Source organism: Physcomitrium patens, chromosome 6 (genome assembly GCF_059467195.1).
Source record: "Physcomitrium patens ecotype Gransden chromosome 6, ASM5946719v1, whole genome shotgun sequence".
NCBI lineage: Eukaryota > Viridiplantae > Streptophyta > Bryopsida > Funariales > Funariaceae > Physcomitrium > Physcomitrium patens.
Window position 1 is genome coordinate 16,498,175 of NC_143415.1, and position 14,647 is coordinate 16,512,821.

Genomic DNA, 14,647 nt, shown 5'->3' on the forward strand with positions numbered 1-14,647 from the left:
TATCTCCACTTTCTGCTATTCTTGTTCTTTCCTGTGTTGGTGAATTGAGTTGATGCATCGCAAGCATTAACTCCCTAATTTGCTCTTCCATTTGTGCCATTGCACTCTTCATTTCAACAAGCTCTGCCATAATGACACTAAGAAAAATTTGTATGATACTGCTCAAGACAAAAGAAAAGAAAGACTAGATAACAAAGAAGATACTAAGAACAATATCAGTTTAGAAGTGGGTAATCCGCAAACTTCTAATACGCTTATGTCTTGTCAAGAGAAAGAGATAATCCACTCTCACTCAAGAAAAATAAAGCTCTGATATTGTAAGTGTACTCTTGTCAATCTGTCAAGGACAAAAACTCGATGAGGGAAAATATACACAAAAAGGCTATCTCGATATAATAAGTCAAAATATAAATAAGTAAGTATATTAAAAGGAAACTGGAATGGCTATTGCCACAAGACAAGAAACTAAAGACTCTTGAACCTGGACTAGAAGCAAGAAAAGAGTTGACAAGAGTGAAGAAGCCTTCACTCTTGTCTCTATATATACTATCTAACTTGGGGCTACGTGGCGACGTTCTATAGGACCTACAATATGTGTTGATTTTGTAGGACACATGCCTTGACTTATAAGGGAAGTTTTTCTACGTGTGGGCCACATAGTTAGTTTGATCTTCAAGCTAACAACATGTGTGGCACATGGCCAACTTGTTGACCATGTTTCTAATCTAAAAAGTCAATTAAAGACACCTATGAAGTCAAAGCAGCGTCTAGGAAGTTTCTAGGAAGCTTCTATATTAAATATTATAGAATTAACTTACTTTTATCTACTTTTACTTACTTCTACCTATTTGTATATGTAATTATTAGCTTACATGATTATGGCCGTGACAGCTTACAAGGGAAGTTTTTCATGTGTAGACCACATAGTTAACTTGTTCTTCAAGTTATCAACATTTGTGGCACTTAGTCAACTTGTTAACCACGTTTTTAACCTAAACTATTAATTATAAACACCTACAAGATCAAAGTAGCATCTATGAAGCTTCTAAGAAGCTTTTATATAAGATATTATGGAATTAATCTACTTTTAATTACTTTTATCTAATTATATAGGTAATTATTGGTTTATACATATATCTTAATGACATTATCTCTTCTTTTAGGAACAAGTTCTATGAGGAGTGGTCATTATATGATGAAAAAATCTAAGATGTGGCAAATTATATTTGCAACATACTCTAATCTTTGTTTTCTTCAAAGATAGTTGATAGTGCCTCTCAACCATTGATAGTGTTGAATACTAAGGCAAGAAGACCACCGAATCATTTGATTGTTGTTGAAGCCTTCAAAACTTCTTTCCAATAAAATATTTGGAATACGGGAAAGAGTTGTTCTTACATCTAGTAAAATCACCAAACATAGGAGTTCCTTTCAAGATTATGATACCAAATGTATTGTATTTTGTTGTCGGAGTAAAGAGAGTTTGCCTCAAGAAAGTACTGGACTCTTGGCTACCACTAATTTCTCAATCAAGACTTGAGATAAGAAAGACTAAGTTTGAATATATATATATATATATATATATATATATATATATATATATATATATATATATATAAAACTTTTAAGAAAAATCACATCAAATATATAAGTCTTAAGTTCATAAAAACATCCAAGATATGATAAAAAACTTTGAATCCTTATATATCTTTGTGGGATATTATACTTGAACTTGAAGAACTTATATTTTTCAATTGGACCATTCAAACACAATCAAATTGTACATAAAGTACTGATGTATTTCTAACAACTATCACAACAAATTTCAACTACAAATTAGTTGTGGATCTTATGATATCACCAAAATCCTAAAAATAGCTTCAAATCCTAGTTTTTATATATCCTCATGTAATTTTCTTCATAACTCACAAATTAAGTACTTAAATACCATAAAATTTAAATTTTTAGCTTTTTAATGTAATAATCTATCTTGTTCAAAAAGTTTGAATGAAAAATTTGTCTAAAAACTCAAGATATGGTTCCAACCATTACTATGAATAAAATCACTTACTACCTTTGATTAGGATGCACTAACTTCAACTCTGTATAATTTTTTCATCTTGATCCCAAATTCATCAAATAGTATATGAAAAATATAGTCAAAAAAGTGTTCTCTCCAATCTTAGTTGTTGATCCTTTGTTGCTCTTCGAAAGCATATGTTATATCTTAAAGAGTGACCCTAGGTATGAAATTAAAACCTTAACTTTGGGAACCAATAACTCCTTCATAGAAACTCTAAATCATACAAACTTTGTACTTAATCTATATCCAAAATCCTAAACTTATTGATTTTATCCTTCAAAGCTCAAATGACCTCAGAAGAAAAATCCTAATCTCTAATAAGACCTTGGGTAGCCTCCTTGAAGTCCATTGAACATGGCCTTTGACCAATAGGGATGAAGATCCTTATTCCTTGCCTTCATCCGACCATACCATACTTTCATCTCTCTCAATAAGCCTCTTGCTAATTAAAATTTTTATCTTTAGGTGTTGGAGACCATATATAAGAAAAGGATTCAAGACTAAGGAATGGAGTTAACTCAACATTAAAAAAACAACTAGATATAAGGCAAGAAGGTCCTGGCTAGACCACAAGATGTGAGTTGTCGAGAGTGAGGATTCCCTCAACCTCAACTCCTATATATACTAGGTTCTAGGAAGCTTTTTGAGAAGTTTTTATGAGGCTTGAGAACAAAGCAAGCCTAAGATCCTTCTTAAGTAACTTCCTAAATCATCTAAGGCCTCCTAGAATCTTCTAAGATATCTTCTGATCTTCTAAAACTTTCTTAGAATCTACAGGAACCTTCTCAAATCTTTTGGAATCTTTTAAAATCTTCAAGAGTCTTCTTAAAATCTATTGGTACTTTTTGAAACCTTTTTTTGTTGTATGTCTATGACATCACCTCCTCTTCTAGCTTTGAGGTCTCCGAAAAGTAATGTTACAACAAGCTAGTATATGCGAAAGAAATTGAAGTTTTGTCGCATAGTGTCTGCTATATATTCTAGTTATTTTTTGCAAGGTAAATAGTCCATAGGTCATTGTAGCCATTGATAGTACCTCAAGCCTTCTACTTGTGACCAAGCCTGAACTTTGATATCTTCATTATAGAATTGTCCTGCAAATACTCCTTCTAGACGTCCTTCATAGATAGGTTCTACCTCAAACACAATTACCAATGATCTATTACTAGGTATTCTTCATCATCTTCATGATTCAGGTGACTCTTCATTTCAAGGTCATCTCTACGAGCTACTTGGTTGGGATGGTATGATCAACAAGGCGTCTATCTCTTAACTATCTATATCATATAAAGTATATAAGATGAAAAGAATATAAATAGGCTATGGTCGTGAACTCAAACTATTGACTTATACTATTCTAAATATTTGACAATAATTGCCTCTTTAGAGGTTGCTTCATCCCATTCTTTATGAGGCCAAGAACTAAAAATCTTCATGATGAAGACATCTTACTAAGCTATTGTTCTTCATTTTGCAGCTTTTAGTTTGGATAGATGTTATTGATGGAACCTTCGAACCTTCATTTTTACATTTATAAGGTTGCCAGTTAGTTCCTATATGTAATCGTTGATATCATATTTGTGCCAATGAACTAGATATTCAAGCCTTCTATGTCTTATCCTTGAATTTAATATCTCCTCTACTTCAAATTCAACTTGATCATTGATTTCAACTATAAGAAGTAGTGGTTGTCTTTGACCTCATATGTTTGATTCATTATACCTTTCCAAAAGTAAAACATAAAAGACTAGATAAATCTTCATGGATGAAGGTAACTCCAAGCAATAAGTTACGGAATTAATTTGTTTCTAAATTAAAAATGATTGCAGCCTTTGGTAGTCCAACTTATCACATGGCATGTTAGTTTTTATACTTTGTCAAAGAAGCCATATTTTGTCACTAACTTGGAATGGAGGATGTTCTTTCTTCAATTCATCTTCCAATAGCTTACAACATTGTTGAGCCCTTTCTAGGTGACTCTTCATGGTTGCTTGAAGTTCGGCCATCTTTTTAGCAAATTCTTCTACTGCTCGATTTGTCAACCTTGAAGGTTCTACTATATCCAACTTTGGATAATGATCGTAGTTTGAGTAGAATGATGTTTGTTGCATAGATGCATAAATTGTGTTATTATATGCAAACTTTGCCAAAAACAAGTAGGAAGTCCAATTGTCTTGTTGATAATTGATGGTACACCTCAAATATTGTTCAAGAATTTAGTTGATCTGCTCCGTTTAGCCATCTGTTTGAGGGTGGAAGGTAGAGAAAAAGATTGATATCAATCTGAAGAATCTTGAAAAGTACCTTCTACAATCTTAATACAAATTGAGGTCCACGATCCAATACAATATCATCTGGCAATCCGTGGTGATGATAGACATTGTCAATAAAGAGTCTTGCCATCTCTTCACTAGTAATTGACTTCTTATAAGATATAAAATGTGCCATCTTGGACAATCAATCAACAACTATGAAGATAGTATCAAATAAGTTTGATGGTAAGAGATCTATAATAAAATCCATAGAAATAGATGATCATGGTTGTCTTGAAATAGGAAGGAATTGAAAAATTCCGTATGATCAATGTTGAGGGTTCTTTGACCTTGAATAAGATTCTTATGATAGTATGAATTCTTTAACGTCCTTTCACATTTTAGGCCACTAAAAGTCTTTAGACAAAAGTTTCAAGGTCTTGTTGAATCTGAAATGTTCGGCTCTAGGGAGGTCATGGCGTGTTTGAAGAACATGAAGGCAAGTTGGTCCTTTAGGAATAAATAATCATTCTTCAAAGAATAAGAAGTTGACTTCATACTTAAATTTAGAAGATTCTTTAGGAAGCTTTTTGATAAGATGCTTGATATTAAGAACAAGAGGGTCTATGTTTGAGACTTTACAAACCTGATCAAGAAATGGTAAATCCACAAGTATTAATATATTAGCTGCTCAAAGATGAAATTGCTCAAGTTTTAATAAGGTTACCCGATGTTGATCATATGATGCCTTGCCTTCTTTTGGTTTAAAGAAAGAACATCTTGATAATGCATCTGATAATCTTTGTTGGCTCTTGGATTGATATGTGATGCAAAAGTCAAATCGTGATAAATATATACTCTAATGTGCTTGGTGACAGTTCAATACTTTGACTCACATGAAATATTCAAGATTCTTGTGATTTGTATATACAATCACTTGACAAGAGGCGCCTTCAAAAAAATGGCACCATTCTTGGAAAGAATCTATGATAGCAAATAGCTCTTTATTGTAGATTTTATAATTAATTTCTACTATTGAGAATTTTCTAGAATGAAATGTAATTGAATGAAATTTTCCATCTATTCTACATTGTGATAAAATTACATCCAATGCAAAGTGTGAGGCATTGGTTTCCATAAAATAGGGCTTGTTGAAATCTAGATGTATTAAAATTGGAGCTGTTGTGAAAGCATCTTTTAAGATTCAAAAAACTTTCTCTACTTTAAGACTCTAGTCTATTTTGTTCTTACATGTCAATCACGTAAATAGAATAATAATCTTAGAATAATTCTTAATAAAAATCTTGTAGAAGTTTGCAAATCCAAAAAAGCATTAGACATCACGTACAATTTTGGACTTTGTCCAATCGATGATTGCTTATACTTTCTTTGGATCCATAAAAAGGCCATTGTTGGAAATAATATATCCAACAAATTCAACTTGAAGTGCATGAAATACACACTTCTCTAGTTTTGCATATCATCCAATACTTTGTAGTTTTTCCAAAACAAGGCAGATATGTTTTTGTGGTCTTCTGAATTCTTAGAAAAGTTCAGAATATCATCTATATAGATCACAACAAATTCATGGAGATACTCACAAAATATGTCATACATTAAATATTACAATATAGCTGGAGCATTGGTAAGTCGAAAAGGTATGACATTGTATTCAAAATGTCCATACCTAGTGCAAAATACTATCTTCCATTCATCTTCTTTGTTAATGCATACCAAGCTATATGCACCTCGTAAATCAATCTTTGTAAAGATCTTTGCTTGGCTAAGTTGATCAAAAATTTTGGATATTAAAATGAATGGATATTGATTCTTTATTATGATTTTATTAAGACCACAATAACTGATACACATTTGTAAGGATCTATCTTTCTTCTTCACAATTAATATCAGAGCATCAGTTGGTGACTTGGAATGTCCAATAAAATTCTTAGCAAGAATTTCCTCAATATATTCTTTTAAAGTCACAAGCTTATTTTGAGATAAATTGTAGATGGATCCAAATGGTGGTTGAATCCTTTCTTGAAGGTCAATCACATAATCGTAAGGGCAATGCTTTGGTACAATATCTACATTTTTTTTTCAAATACATTTGTAAAATCCTTTTACGCCTCTAGAATTGTTATTGTAGCAACCACAAGTTTCAATTGTAGATTTTCATAGATAACAAACGTAGTACCTTGTTTGGCCGTCTTTACAAATACTTTAGCTCTGATAAATAAATGTTGTTTAAATTTTGGCTTATTGGATGTTAGAAGCTTTTTCATAGATTTAGGTATTCCATGATCTACTAGAAGAAGTTCTAACTTTTGTGATATTCAATCTATTTATGGATTGTATTTTTCAAGCTATGAGAGTCTTAAAATGATTGGACTTGATAGTGATTTAATGACGTTGAATGCTACTTGGCTGCTATAGTTGTCAAAGGTTATTTCTAATGGAATTGTTTCATGAGTGACATCTATAGAGAATAAAGATCAACTATCTATTACTTCTACATGTATGGCTTTAGATTTTTTAATTATACATTTTTTTTGTGATTTAAAAAATTCTTTATCAATAAAACATATAGAGGCTTTCGAATCAAGGAATGCATGATAATCTAATTTTATGACTTCTAATCATACAAGTATAGTAAAACAATGAGAAGGATAGGTAGAGAGTATAGGACCTTTTTTAGTTTCTGATAGTAAAGAATCTAGCTACATAGTCCTTACAGTGGATGGACACCCTCATTTTCTTGCAATTCTTTTGATGATGTGACCACACTCCTCATTTGATATGTACGCTAGCATTTTTTTGAACAATTATTAATATTATGGCCAAATTTTTTGCAATATAAGTATAGGCCAAGTTTCCTTTGATGCTTTTTTTTTGCTGAAAAAGAAGTTTGAAGCAAACTGCATCAATTTGTATATCTTCTACTTCCAATTCCTCATTAGAATTGGGTGGTGAAGAAGCTGCAGAATAATTGGTGTATACATGTGACATAATTGAAGAACATTTATCTTGTTGTCATTGAAATAAATGGTTATTGGACTTCTCAGCTTGACTAATGGCTTTATTGAGTATAAGACAATCTGGCATAGACAACAATAAGTCCTTGACATAGTCTCTTAATCTCCAATAAAATTGACTCATCAATGTATCTTCTCCTCAATTTATATAACATTATCAAGTTATGGTTCGGCTACTATATGAAAATAATATAATTATATACTTAATATATAATTTATTAAGTAACATGGTGAGAGCCATGTTAGTAGATTTTAGTTGGTTGTAAAATATAATTTGATTATTACTTTGAGAAGAGGTTCTTTAAAAAGATTACTATAGAATTTGTATAATTGTAATTTTCTTTTGATAGTGGCTTTTAAGATTGGTTTTGGTTGATAGTAACTTCTAAATATTTAGAGTCACTTTTGTTAGACATTGGTGACCTTTAGAAACTTATTTTGATTCTTTTATTTGGTGTTTAGAGCATAAATTATACAAATCTTATAAGAAAAAGGATTGAAGAAGGATTTTGGTAACAAAGGGAGTAATTAGGGCACCAATATAGATGAATGGAGATGGATGATGAAAATCTCCATTCCTATTGGTCAAAAATCATAACCAATGGGCTTTGAGGAGGCTGCCCGAGGCCATATTAGAAATTAGGGTTAGTTTCTTGAAGCATTTGAGCTTTGAATGCTAGGGTCAACAAGTTTAGGTTTTTGGCTATGGTTTTGGTGCAAGATTTGTATGGTTTAGAGTTTATATGAAGGGGATACAAACACTCAAAGTTAAGGTGTTGATTTGGGAGCTATTGTCACTCTTTTTGGCATAATGCATGCTTACATATAGCAATTGAGGATCGGCAACTGCAACTGAAGAGAGCACTTTTGCGGCTATACTTTTCATATATTGCTTACTGGATTCCAAGTTGAACTAAAGGAGTTATTGAATTTTGAAGTCAGCGCATACAATCTAAGGGTAGTAAGTGACCCAATTTACTAGTGGTTGTGTCTTGAGCTATATCTTGAGTTTTTTGATAAGGTTTTGGCTCAAAATTTCAAGAAATGTGTAATTGCATGTTAGTAAACTTTTTACATAATTTTTATGATATTTAAGTATTGAGTTCTTGAGGTACAAAGAAAATAGTACTCGAGTGCTTGTAAATTAGGATTTAGAGCATCTGATAGGATTTCTTAGATGCTAGAAGATCGGGGGTGAATTTGCGGTCGGTTTTTTTTAGATAAAAGTTAAGGATGAATTCTACCTATCCTATAAATTTGAGACAAACTGAATGATTAGATCAAGAGATATGAATTTCTAAAATTTGGAAAAAGAAAACCCTTTGCGAGAAAAATATGTTTTTAAGGGGATTTTGTTATATTTTGAGTTTTATGCAAAATAAAGGAGTATTGGAAGCTAAGACAAGATTAATATAAAGGTTTAAGCTACACTCTCTATAGCTAGATACCCAGTGTATTCCGAGATAGTAAATTATACCATACGAAAATGTACTAATTGTCAAAAATCTGAGGCATATGTTGATGCAGAGCGGGTTTTTTTATTGAAGGCTTTGAATTGTAGGTTTCAAAGAATGAACCTTATTATATTCATCAAATACTTCTGCAAATGCTATCAAAAATGCTTCAAATTATACAATATAGGAGAATATTTTTCAAATAATGAGGCAAACAAGGATAAAGCTTGATCTGAGAGTATGGTTCCAATCAAACCAACATGAGAGGCTTCAATGGAATATTGTTGAAGTTGAAGTAAGGTGATTATTCGTACTTGGTTTACAAAGCCACGAAATTTTGAGCGGGTACCATCAAACTTTTCCTGAAGGATGATCCTTGTTTCTTTTGTTGTTATTATTCTCATATCATTGCATTGAATAGACACACTTTCTATGTTTGAAGTACACATAGTCATTTGAGAATTTGGAACCTTTGTTACAATTTGATGTGGTAGTTGAGGCACTGTGACTCTTTAACCATTATGTATAGTCAAATATAATTCTTCATTCTGCTTTGACAAAGTCTCTATCCTAATCTTCAATGCTTCAAGAGCATTAATAATAGAATCTAACCTTCTACCATAAAAAATCAGAGAAACACACGCCTTCAAAAGAAAAAAACTTCATCTAATATATAAAGAAATGAAATAAAAAGAATATTAAAAAAAAAATTAGTATACAGGAAAGTAATTTGTAACCTTTAGAATATTATAATACTTCCAAGAAGAAGGGTAATCCATTCTCTATCAAGAAAGATCAAGCTTCCAATATTGTTTTATGGCAGTCTCAATAAACTGTTAGGGATCATATACAAAAGAAGGATTAAAGACCAAGGAGTGGAGTTAACTCGATATTAAAACAAAAACTAGATACAAGGCAAGAAGATCCTAATTAGATTACAAGAAGTGAGTTGTCGAGACTAAGGATCCCCTCAGCCTTGACTCTTATATATATTAGATTCTAGGAAGCTTCTTGAGAAGTTTTATAAGATTTGAGAACAAAGCAAATCCAAGATCCTTGTTAAGTAACTTCCTAAATCATTTAAAGCCTCCTAAAACCTTCTAAGATCTCTTATGACCTTCTAGAACTTTCTTAGAACTTGTCAAAACTTTCTAGAACCTTCAAGAGCCTTCTTAGAATCTATTGGTACCTTTTAGAATCTTTTGGAATCTTCTAGAACCTTCTAAAATCTTCTTTCATTGTATGTCTGTGATATTAGGCTCTAATCTCCTCTCAAGACTTCATTCTAAATATCTAAATCTTACATAATATAAACACTATAATGAAAATAGATAAACCTCCAATTAAATTTTCTTATATCAAATTTCTTTAAATTTAGTTACTAACCACTTTAATCTACATCAAGACTTATAAATATAATATATATTTTAATTAATTTTTTACATATTATAAGCAATTATAATATGATATTGTTATCTATTCAAGGAAGAATATGTCATTCTTAAGGATCTTCATCTTGATTGTGTTATCTTGAAGGTTATGGCAATTGTAATAACTTATTTGATAAGTCAAAAAATAAAGGCTCTTCAGTCAAATCCGCAGGTTGTTGGTTCTCTATTTCCTTAGTGTGACAAATATACAAAAATTACAAATAAAGATAGAAGGTAGAATGCAAACTTTTTTGGACCTTATTTCTTTTATAGCAAAGCCTTATTATTCTTCATCTTAATTTTGATAGATGTTGTCAATAAAAAGCCTCCATCACCTTTGTTGCATTTATAAAATTCTTTACTAGCTCTCATGTGCGTTCACCAATATCATATCGACACTACTAGATAAGATATTATAATTTATTTTGGCATTACTTTGAATCTAGAACTTCTTCCACTTTGAATTTTTTATTATTATCCACTTCTATAAGAAGAGGTGGGGCTTATCTTCTTCTTGGTATATTCACAATGTTTTACAGTTCAAGATATATAGAAGACATGATGGATCTTCATTTCTTTTGGTAGATGTAATCGATAAGCAATTGTATTGATTTTTTCACAAATAGGAAAAGATTCAAGCTTACAATGATTCAACTTATCACAAGATAAGTAATCTTAATATTATGATGAAGTAACCATACCTTGTTTCTTACATTGAATTATAATAGTTCTTTTTGATAGGCATCTACGTTAATCTTTTGTTATTCTTGAGCTTTCTTTAATTGCACCTTTATTGTTGCATGTTGCTCAGACAAACAATTTGCAAAACCTTCGGCCATAAGATTATCAACTTTTGAAAAGTCAATAGTATCAAGTTATAGATGGTAATCACAATTGACAAAGAAATATGTTTGTTGTATAGAAAAATGCATCATATTATTACAAGCAAGCTTTGCCAATGGTAAGAGGATTTTTCAATTGTCTTCTTGATAATTGATGGTACACCTTAAATATTGCTCCAAAACTTGGTTTATGCACATTATCTACCTATCAATTTGAGGATGAAAGGCCAAAAAAAGCTTTATATCTACGTTTAGAATCTTAAAAATATTTCTCTAAAATCTTATTATAAATTGAGTCTCCCTATCTGATATAATATCTATCAAAAATTCTTGATATTGCTAAATATTGTTAAAAAAAAGCTTGGTGGTTTTTTCATCTGTGATAGATTTTGTCTATAGTATAAAATGTGCCATTTTGGTGAAATGATTTATTATTATAAATATAGAATCACACGAATCTAAGATTGGAAGTTCCATAATAAAATTCATAGAAATAACAAATCTGGATATTAGTTCTAAAGTCTTGTTGTATCCAAAATGTCTTACTATTGAAAAGTTATGAAATGCTTGAGGAACATATAAATGTTCTTCTCCTTGTAGCATATATAAACATCTATTAAAATAAAGTAGGTTATTCTTGAACCCGGACTTAGAAATATCACTAGACTTAGAAATGTGAAATACTTGAGGTGCTTGTGATTTGTATACCCGATGATTGGACTAAATGCGCCTTCTAGATAATGATGCTATTTTAAAAAAGAATCCACAATAACAAGAAGCTCTTTGTTGTGGATCTCATAGTTAATCTTGACTGCTAAAACTTTTATGCAATAAAAAGCTACTAGGTGAAGTTATCATCTATTCTTATTTTTAATAATACATCATCCAAAGCAAAATTTGATGTGTGTGTTTCCTTAAAGAATGCCTTAGAAAACTCAATGCGATATAAGATAGATGCAAAAGCAAAGGCTATCTTTAAAGCTTCAAATACTACTTTTACTTCTTGATTCTACTGAAGTTTGTGTTTATAAGTCAAACATGTAAGTGGAACTATAATTTGAGAGAAGTCCTTGATGAAGATTTAATAGTAGACAAATTCTAAAAAACATTGGACATTTCAAACCATTTTTGAGATCTTCTTATTCATAATAATTTAAATTTTCTTAAGATCCATCATAAGTTCATCATTTGAAATGATGTAATATAAGAAGTTTACTTGAATAGTATAGAATATATACTTTTTTTTTTTTATCTTGGTATAGAGTCTCACATCCTTTAATTTTTGTAATATACAATAAATATAAAGTTTATATTCTTTTATATTCTTAGAATAGATGAAGATATCATCTAGATAAAAAACTATAAAATTATCCAAAAACTCTCTAAAAACATCATTCATAAGATGTTGAAAAGCTACTAGTGCATTTGTAAGTTCAAAAGGCATGATATTATATTTGAAATGTCTGTACCTGATTCAAAATGTAATCTTCCATTTATCTCCTTTTTTGATGTGTACTAGATTGTATGCTCTTCATAGATCTATTTTTATATATATCTTAGCTTAATTCAATTGATTAAAAAGTCTAGATATTAAAAATAGTGGATACTTATTCTTGATGGTGATCTTGTAGAATCCTTAATAATTAACATACATTCGTAATGATCAATCTTTTTTCTTTACAAATAAAATTGGAGATCATGCTGGAGATTTGAAATAGTGTATAAAGTTCTTGGCTAGATTTTTTTCAATATTAAGTTCAGCCAACTTATTTTGTGATAAACTGTAGATTGGTCCAAATAGCGGTTCTGCTCTTTCTTGAAGGTCAATTGAATAGTTATAGGGACAATGATTTGGAAGAATATGTGCATTTTTTTTCTCAAATTATATCTTGAAATTCTTGATATTTGCTTGAAATGCCACTTAAAGTCTTTGCATCATTAGAAATGGGTGAGGCATAAATGACACAAGATGATCCTTCTTTTGCAGCATATAAGAAAGCTCTTACACCTACAAATACACGTTTAATTATACTAGACTTATGATATTCTACTTAATTAATTATATTCTTAATTATACTTTTAGAAAAATAAAAAATAAAAAAATTTTAATCTATTAAAAGATTATATTTTTGTAACCATGATAAATCTAAAATAATTAGATTAGAAAAAGATCTAATAATATTAAATATCACAAAGCTATTATGACTATTGATTATTATTTCTATAAGAAGGATTTTATATGTAATATCTTCAAAAGATAATGGACGATTATTTATAACTTCTACATAAATAAGTTTTGTTTTCTTTCTTAAAAATATGTTAAGTCTTTTAGCTAATTCTTCATCTAAGAAACATACTAAGACTCCTAAATCTAACAAGACAAAGGCTTTGTAATGTTTAGATCCTAAAATAATATTTAATATAAAACAAAGAGAGGGTTTTGAGGAAAAAATAAGACCTTCTTTAAGTATTGTATAAGGTTCTAGTTGCATGGCATCTATTAGAGCTAGACAAATTCATTTTTTGATGTATTAGCTTCTTTGACATTTATACTCTTCATTTTATAATTACATTGCTTCTTTGGACAATATTGAATAGTGTGTTTAGGTTTTCTATAATATAAGCATAATCCTTCCTAATGGCAGTGAATCTTTTCTTGCTTAGTAAGAAGTTGAAACAAACTACATCAATTTACATATCCTCTACTTTCAAATGTATGTGTTGAAGAGGCATTGGTGTTGCCATTGAATTATAATAATATTGAAGCATATTTGTTTGACTCTGAAATTGAAATTCAAATATTTGATTGTCATACTTTACAACAAAATAAATTACTTTATTCAATGTTTGAAATTTAAGTAAGTTGAGCATTAATTTTTTTACCTCATATTATAATCCATAGAAAAATTGGCTAATAAATGCAGCATCATTTCACTTGATATCAGTTGTAAGTTGTCAAAATTATGAAGCATATAATATTACAGATTCATTGCTTTGTCGTAAAATATGGATCTTGTTGGTTGCAACATAAGTTGTATCATGCTTTTCATACATGGATCAAAATTCCACCAAAAAAACCTCCTAATTCTCTAATATTAGATCTTGTCATTCAAATAAAGATGAAAACCATAATAATGTTGAATTTGAAAGAAATGTACTAATAAATCTAACTTAAGATATTGGAATTGGATAGCTTTGAAATTAAAGTTCAATCACAAGTTGTACTTGATTAATAAATCCTCAAAACTTGGATCTTATGCCATCAAATTTCTCAAGCAGGAAAATTCTTGATTTTCTAATATTGAAGAATGTTCTACCATAGGAGAAGAGACATGATTGGATGTAGATATTGAAGCAATTCCAATCAGATCTATATCTTCACTTCTTACCATTCTTCTTGCTCCTTGTAGTCATAAATTGAGTTGATTCATCACAAGCATTAACTCCCTCAATTGCTCTTACATTTATGCCATTGCATTCTTCATTTCAACAAGCTCTGCCATGATAATATTTAGAAAATAAATATCTAATATCTTTCAAGATAAGAAAAA